Source organism: Cervus elaphus, chromosome 33 (genome assembly GCF_910594005.1).
Source record: "Cervus elaphus chromosome 33, mCerEla1.1, whole genome shotgun sequence".
NCBI lineage: Eukaryota > Metazoa > Chordata > Mammalia > Artiodactyla > Cervidae > Cervus > Cervus elaphus.
This window is the reverse complement of record NC_057847.1, coordinates 72,987,883-72,995,970: the sequence shown is the minus strand read 5'-3', so window position 1 is coordinate 72,995,970 and position 8,088 is coordinate 72,987,883.

Below are 8,088 nucleotides of genomic sequence, written 5' to 3'. Positions count from 1 at the left end.
GGGAGCACATAAGAGCCCTCACAGCTCTGAGTCACCCTGCCCTCCCATTGCCAGACTTTTGAAAGTGAATGTTATAATCCCTTAACACTGAACACAATTTAATTCAGCTGTCCCATGAAGCACAGAGCAACCATGAAAATGACATTACCCACAAATATTTCATAATGGGAATATTGCTCTCAATATTAGTGAAATATAAGTGAAAAAAGTCTGAGAAACTGTGCATCCAGGCTGTGTCTATAATAACCAAAGAGCAGAGCCAAACAAGAGGGGATGCAAAGGTGGGTGAGTTTTAATTCCTTCTTTACTTTTGTATTATCTAGGTTTTCCACAAGATGACCCCATACTGTTTTTGTTGTCAGGAAAAAAAAAAAAAGAAGCAAATATAATGATTGTTTTTAGGCAGCAGTGAGTGTGCTGGGAGACAGGATGGAGAACCCCAGAAGCTGGCCAGAGGAAGATCCCTGCTGGGAGGCAGCCTGCAAGATCTTGGGCTCTGTGTGAGAATCCCGCTATGACCTGTCCCCGTGTCCCCCTGCTCATAGTAACTGCTCTGAGGCTCCTTTTCTGCAGCTGGGAATGGGGAATAGAAGTGGGGCCTCCCTTTCAGGGCAGAAGGGGATGAGCTGAGAAGCAGGCAGAGAGCTCGGTGCTGGGTGCTCTCGCTGGAGCTGGGAGCATTGTTGTCCTCAGCGGGGAGACCTCCCGGCAGGAGTGGGATGGAACAGGCCTGGGATTTGAGGACGTGGAGATGGGCGGAGGGGACAAAGATGATGAGATAGGTTTATTAGCCCAGGAGCTGCTGGAGTGTCAGGTGAGGACCGGGTTCCCAACCGCCGCCCGCCTCTCGAATGCGCACCAGCCTCAAGCTCCTCCTCTGCCTGCGGCTCGGCACCTAACCCCAGACCTCAGAGACCCCCAGCAGGCGGGACCGTGAGACTTCGGGCGAAAGGGGTTCCCGCCGCCTCACCCCGTCGTGTCACACCGCTCAACGCAGAGGCTGTCACCCCAAGTTCTCAGAAGGAGCAGACCATGGGCGTCCCCAGTAGAACTGCTGACCCAGGGCCGGGAGGATGGCTCCTTCTGCCCGGTGGGAGGATAGATTTGTGATTTGGGATGCAGAGGCTGCAGGGATGTGAAGTCCATCAGCGGCGCGGGGGCTCCGCGCTGCCTCCGCCCTCCTCCCTGGGCTTCTTTCTCTTCGGTGCGGACTGGGAGCAGCCCCTAGGGTCCCCCGTCGCCCACATCCCCTCAGTAGCTCCCGCCTTCCAGTGTCCTGCGAGCTGGCCCTGAGATGGAGAGAGGGACTCGGAGGCCCCTTCCCAGGTGGGACTTCCAGAGATGCTGGTGTCCGCTGGGTGGTCTGGGGGTTGGGATACCTCTTACAAGGTGACCTGGACCTTCTCGGACCCCAGGTAGGACTTGCTGCCCCCTCCACTATACCCCAGCCCACCCCCGTGTGGAAAATGTGGGTGGCCCGGGATCTTCAAAGCCCAAAGCTAAACTTGAGTCTCCTTGGTCATGGGTGTGGCCCATGAGGGCAGAGGTATCAGAGGCCGCGGAGGTCCCTGGCCCAGCAGGCTCCTGGAGGCTCCCTCCGGCTGGGGTTCTGCCTGTTGCCTCGTGTGCCTGCCTGCAGGGCGAGGAGGGGGCGGAGGGGGCAGTGGTTTTGGCTCACACAGTCTCTGTGCTCAGGCCTCCTGGCCATAAAATCGCCCAGCTACTGCCAAGTCAGCTGGCTGAGCAGTGACTCCCACCAGAAGGAATGTCCTGGAACTTCTCACAGGTTGACAACCAAATGAATAACAAATTCACAAAGTGAAATTTTTCACTTCAAAAATGTTGCCTGTTTTCAATTCAACAAAGTATTTGTAAAGTGATTTTTTTTTCCCCTGAAGGATGACAGTTTATTTATAGCGCAATATAAGTGAGGCACCACAGATGTAGGAGAAATATAGAGGCAGGTGAACATGTGGCTGGGTCTTGGTTTCTTCATTGGCTGGAAATGTTGAGTTAGTGGAAGGATTTGTGCAAAGTCAGAGTGTTTTTCTCTTGCTGTTCTGTCCCGAGCCTAAGAGCTTGGTGTGATGTTCCTTCATGTCACACTCCCGTGCTTCCAGAAAGTCATCTAAGCTTCATGTGAAATAAAACACACGAATCTCCAGGTAACAGAGAAGAAGCTGATTTCAACTGACTTGTTCATCGGTCAGGCCTGGAGCAGGGGGAGCTGACAGCGTTAAAGAACATAAAATCAACAGGACTAAACAGGGGCATCAAGTGAGATCCTGGTTACTGCTCTCTCTTACAAAATGATGCTTCCTTTTGGCTTGGCCATCACCATTTTGATGTTCAGATTGTCCCTGAGATGGACAACAGCTTTGGGTCTTATAAGCCAGTGAGCAGGTGGGATGAGATCTCTAACTCACAGTGTGAAGTGGGGTCTGGGGTTGCTCTGCCATCTCCCCAGAGGGCCTTGGGCAGACTCCTCACTCTTCTTGGCCACATCCCACTCTTCCCCTGGGTCTCAGCCCATGTGCCCTCCTCTCTGACCTCCTGGACTGGGTCAGATGGCCCTAACACTGTGTACCTCTCCTTTCTGCCCCTGTGGGCCCTGGGAGGGTGCTGACTGCCTCTCTCAGTTATCTAGGTAACCCAACCCCTGCCATAACACCCGGTGTATGATAGAGGGATGCTCACTGCCCCCGGCCCAGGTCAAAATTCCGTAGCCACGGATACAGAAGGGCGGGTCCTGCATTCCCACCTGGCCCTCCCAGCACAGGGCTGGAAACACCATCAGAACAGGCCTGCTCCACCCTCAGGCCTCCCCAGCCCTCCTCACACCCTGAAGTCAGTCTCTCCCTGCTCAGCGTCCCCTCCCATCTCCTCCAGGGACAGCTCCCAACCTGCCCCTTTCTCCTTAGACTCCATGTTCAGGGCTCATCTCTCCCTCAAGAAGACCGTCTGGTCAGCCCTCTATCCCCTCCTTGCTTTTTTTTTTTTTTTAAATAAAGTTTGCATAGATGTTTAACTTCCCTTAATGATGCAGAGATCACCAGGGTACTGCACTCAGGTCAGGAGCACCCTGGGGACCCTGTGCAGTTTCAGCTTTCCCCTCAGCCCAAAGCTAGGGCACGAGGCCCCCTCCAGCCAGTCCAGGCTGCCCTGCTGCATGTGGCGATGAAACCAGCCCGGTGAGGTGTCAGAACAGCCTCCGGTCCTCCAAGGGCCATGCTCTTCTCTGGCCAGCGCTCAGCGAGCACCAGCCTGCAAGGGTCTCCCACAGTCATGCTCTGGCAGCAGATCAGTGATCGCTGGCTCAGAGGGTCTTCATCTGGGTCCCTGGACCCCTGAGGGTCCAAGCAGAGAATTCAGGGTGGCCACAACTCGGATGGGAAAAAATTACACTTTTCTTTTCATGAACCTCTAACTGGAAGGTCACATTCCCTTCCAGTACATGGGTTAAAAAAATAAAAAGGAAAAGGAAACAGTTTCATTAGAAGGACCCATAGCTCTGTCCTCAGTCACAGATATTTTCATCTCACAGCGCGGTTGTCACAGGCTGCTCAGAACACCTTTGCAGTATTTACTCCTTTGCATGTACAACAAATGATGACTGTTTTTCTGTATCATTGGCTTCCCTTACAGCTGTACTGATTTCAATATCTAGAAGCCTTGACTTGAGAAAGTCCCCATGGGCTCCCAGAGAGGATCAGAGGGGGACCAGGTCCCCCAGAGAGGACCAGAAGGCCTAGGAAAACTGACAGAGCCCGTGGGTGACGGCAGAGAGAGATGCAGGGAGGTGATGGGCTGGTGGTCCTGCCTGGGATGGTCCAGGAGACAGGAAGGAAGGACCAGATTGTTCTGAGCTGTTTTAGGTCAAAGGCTGACCTCAAACTGGAGCCTAAAGAAACATGGTCTAATTGACAGTGACCAGAAAATTGACAAAAGTTAATACAACCAGAAATCAGAATGAACTACAGAGGTGTGACTTGAAAAGAGGTGAGGAGAAGCAAGTGAATTAGAATGTTCAGTTTTAACAGTTCTGGGCACAGTTTGAATGAGCCAAGAGATAGTTTCAGTTTCTACCCCGGGTCCATGGTCCATGATCCCAAAACCCCTATGGCCCTCCATGCTGTGGGCTACAGGATATCCAGATCTTTTTTTCTTTTGTACCTTTTTTTTTTTTTTAAATTATTTTATTGAAGTATAGTTGATTGACAGTGCTGTGTCAATTTCTGCCGCAGAGCAAAGTGGTTGGGTTATACGTATGCATAGTCTTTTTCATTGTCTTTTACATTATGGTTTATCATAGGATATTGCATATAGTTCCCTGGGCTATAGAGTAGGGACTTGTTGTCTATCCATTTTCTATATGACAGTTTGCATCTGCTAACCCCAAGCTCCCACTTCATCCCTCTTGTACTCCCCTCCCTTTGGCAACCACAGTCTGTTCCCTGTGTCTGAGAGTCCGTTTCTGTCTCATAGGTGAGCTCCCTTGTGTCATATTTTAGACTCCACATTTAAGTGATATCATGCGGTGTTTGTCTTTGTCTGACTTTCTTCACTGAGTGTGATCATCTCTAGACCAATCTTTGGCTGCAGATGGCGTTATTCCATTCTCTTTTGTGGTTGAATAATATTCCACTGTATACACTCACCATATCCTCTTTATCCATTCATCTGTTGATGGACACTTAGGCTGTTTCCATGTCTTGGCTTGTGAATCGTGCTGCTATGAACATAGGGGTGGATGTGTCTTTTTGAATTATAGCTTTATCTTCTTCAGTTATAATGAGGTATTATGGTGGGTGAGAAAGGGACCTCGAGGCTTGTCAGGAAAGGAGATTCCCCCTCTGACTTTGCAGTGGGGCCCTTTTGAATGGTTGCAGAAACCCCAGTTCAGCTCCACGTTAATGGAAATGATTCACCCAGACAGCCCATCTGCCCACCAGGCTGGCTCCTGCTTGCTGCCCCTCTGTCCTTCTCTATGACCTGAGCATCTAGAAGGGTGCTGGAGACACACCCCAGTCCTGACGAGCCTCCCTTAATGCTGCTTGGTATGGAACCAGCTCCAAAGGGAGACAGCAGCCCTCAGTGAAAGTATGAACTAGGGAAAGCCTTAGACCAAGTTCGTAGGCAATAATTTGTGTCGGGCTGAAGCCATGCACCCACAGTCTCTGCCTGTTGCTCTGGGTGGTGGTGTGGGGTCAGGGTAAGGCAGACACTTGGTTGGTAGAAGACCTCCGCCTTTATCCCTGCTGACCACGCGTGGAGGAATTCGAGAGCATGTTTATGACCAGCCTCCTGTATGCCCCATATGTGCATCCAACAGCTTTATGAGGAGGGAATGTTATTCCCAGTTTTCAGATGAAAAAGCAAGTTCATCCAGCTTAAGTGATTTATCCAAGGTCGATTACTAAGTAAATAGCAGAGTTGGGATTTGAAACTCCCTCCTCTTGTGATCTCTCTCTGTCTTTCTCATACAGATGCACACACACACACACACACACACACACACACTCCCTCTTGTGATCTCTCTCTCTTTCTCGTACACACACATACACACACACTCACACTTAGCAGTGTTTGGTTTGGGAGAATGGCACTGCATAGACTGACCACCAGGTGGCGCCCCCATGCCACAGTTGGGGCATCTGATCCCATTCCAGAAAAAAAAAAAAAAAGCAAGAATGGCCTGGAAGGCATGGATGGGGAGTCTGGAGGTGGTGGGCTTGGGCCAGGATAGGCCCACCAGTGCTGGCTATTGAGTACAGAGGCCCCACCTAAAGAGGTCTATTTCCCATTCACCTTCCAGGAAATTGACAGCAGGGAGGCTTAAAAATGGGGGATTGTTTTGTAATAATTAATTGTAAAAGTTCAGTGTGTTCCCAGGTCCCCAGCATTCAGTGTTCTTATCTAACTACTCCACCCCAAGCACATTCAGTGACTAATAGTCACAGCATAGGAGAAAATAGCAAAAATCCAAGTACACACGTTTCCTTTCTCCCAATCCAAGTTCATACACATCAACTCCCCAGAACCTACCTTTGAGGCCCCGTGACTTACAGCATGATGTGCGAGCCAGGTTGCAGGTCATGGACCCCCTATGATTGTCTGATTTTCCAGGGCAACCTCTCACTGTGGCAGGCAGTTCATAGTATGCTGCTGCCTCCTTCTTTTTAAGCTTTTTAAAATGTACTCTCATATATTTTTATTTTTTTCCTTCTAGTTTTATGGAGATATAGTTGATAGGCAGCACTGTATAAGTTAAAGGTGACCAGCATAACGATTTGACCTGCACACAGCATGAAATGATGGCCACATAGCTTTAATCTTTTACAGAGTACAAAGTCAGGGATGCAAGAGGGGTTGCTTGCTTTCTTTCCCATAACTTAGTGTCTATTTGATGCATCTGTTCCATCAGAATACAAACCTTAATGCATTCTGATTCCTCACTGATCACGGGCACTGGCTCAAAGTTTAGAGGATGAGAGTGAGTGTGAGAATGAATGTGTTGTGTGTTTGTGTGTGAGAGACAGAATCTGGCCTTGGGTCCCACCTGCACCCCAGGAAGTGAGGCTGTCCTGTCACTGTCCCCAATATCCTTCTGGTCTCAAGCTTTCCCCGTGCGGCTTGAGTCAGAGGAAGCACAAAAAGAAGGGAAAAATTCAGCTGTCATGAAAACATGCTGCGCTGCCTATGGACAGGGAAGGGAGTAGAGAGTGGGGGAGGGGCAGCTTCAGGGCCATGTGACACGTGGTCCCGGCTCTGAAGTCTGCTCTCCTGGGCAGTGGGAGCAGGTGACCGCGAACCTCTGAAACTGGGGCATGGGAGGTGGCTGAACAGGCCCCAGACAGTCTGGCCACGGCCTCGGATGGCCCTGCACAGAGAGAGGAAGGATCCAGGGAGGAATGCTGGCTACCCCAACACGCTTTCAACACCGCCCAACGTGCTTTTGAACTGTGGTGTTGGAGAAGACTCGAGAGTCCCGGACAGCAAGGAGATCAAACCAGTCAATCCTAAAGGAAATCAACCCTGAATATTAATGGAAGGATTGATGCTGAAGCTCCAATACTTTGGCTACCTGATGTGAAGAACTGACTCATTGGAATAGACCCTGATGCTGGGAAAGATTGAAGGCAGGAGGAGAAGGGGACGACAGAGGATGAGATGGTTGGATGGCATCACCAACTCGATGGACATGGGTTTGAGCAAACTCTGGGAGACAGTGAAGGACAGGGAAGCCTGGTGTGCTGCAGTCCACGGGGTTGCAAAGAGTCGGACACGGCTGAGTGACTAAACAACAACGCTCTTTCTCCCTTCCTCTGTGTGGGCTGAGATCTGCTTCTGGACAGTGTTTTCAAACACATTTTATTTTGGAGACTCTCAAGTCCACACAGACAGAACTGTATTGTGAACACTGGGACCCACCCTGCAGCCCCAACAGTTAATTCCTGGCCACCCTTGCCCCAGCCACACCCACGCCTCCTGCTGCCCCTCTATTATTTTGATGCAAATCTCAGGCACCACATCATTTCATCTGAAAATATCTCAGCACACATCTCTAAAAGATGGCAGGGCCACTGAGGCGGAGGTGGCAGCAAACACCCAGAATCAAATGTCCAGTTATCTGAGAGGGGGCCGAATTTCCTTTCCAGGTTTTTTGAGTCAGGATCCACCCAGAGTGACTGAGGGAGGCCCCTCTGGGATCTTCCTTTTCAACTTTTCATTTTGAAATAATTTCAGACTTACCGGAAAGTCACAAAAATAGTACAAAGAATTCCCATTGTACTCTTCACCCAGATTCTTCCAACCTTACCATGTTATATAAGCAGAGCACAACTATCAAAATCAGGAAATCAACATGCTTGAAATACTATGATCTCATCTACAGATCTTACTTAAATTTTGCCAGTTCAGTTGTCTCCTTTCATCTGGAGGCGTTCCTCAGTCTGGCTTTATCTTCTTTTTTGGGGAGGAGGAGTAGAGTATTGGCCACTTGTTCTGTAGAGTTTGGGTTTGTCTGATGTTTCCTCCTGATTAAATCTGGGTTATGCACTTTTGGCAGGCACCCGCATCCTTTCAGTG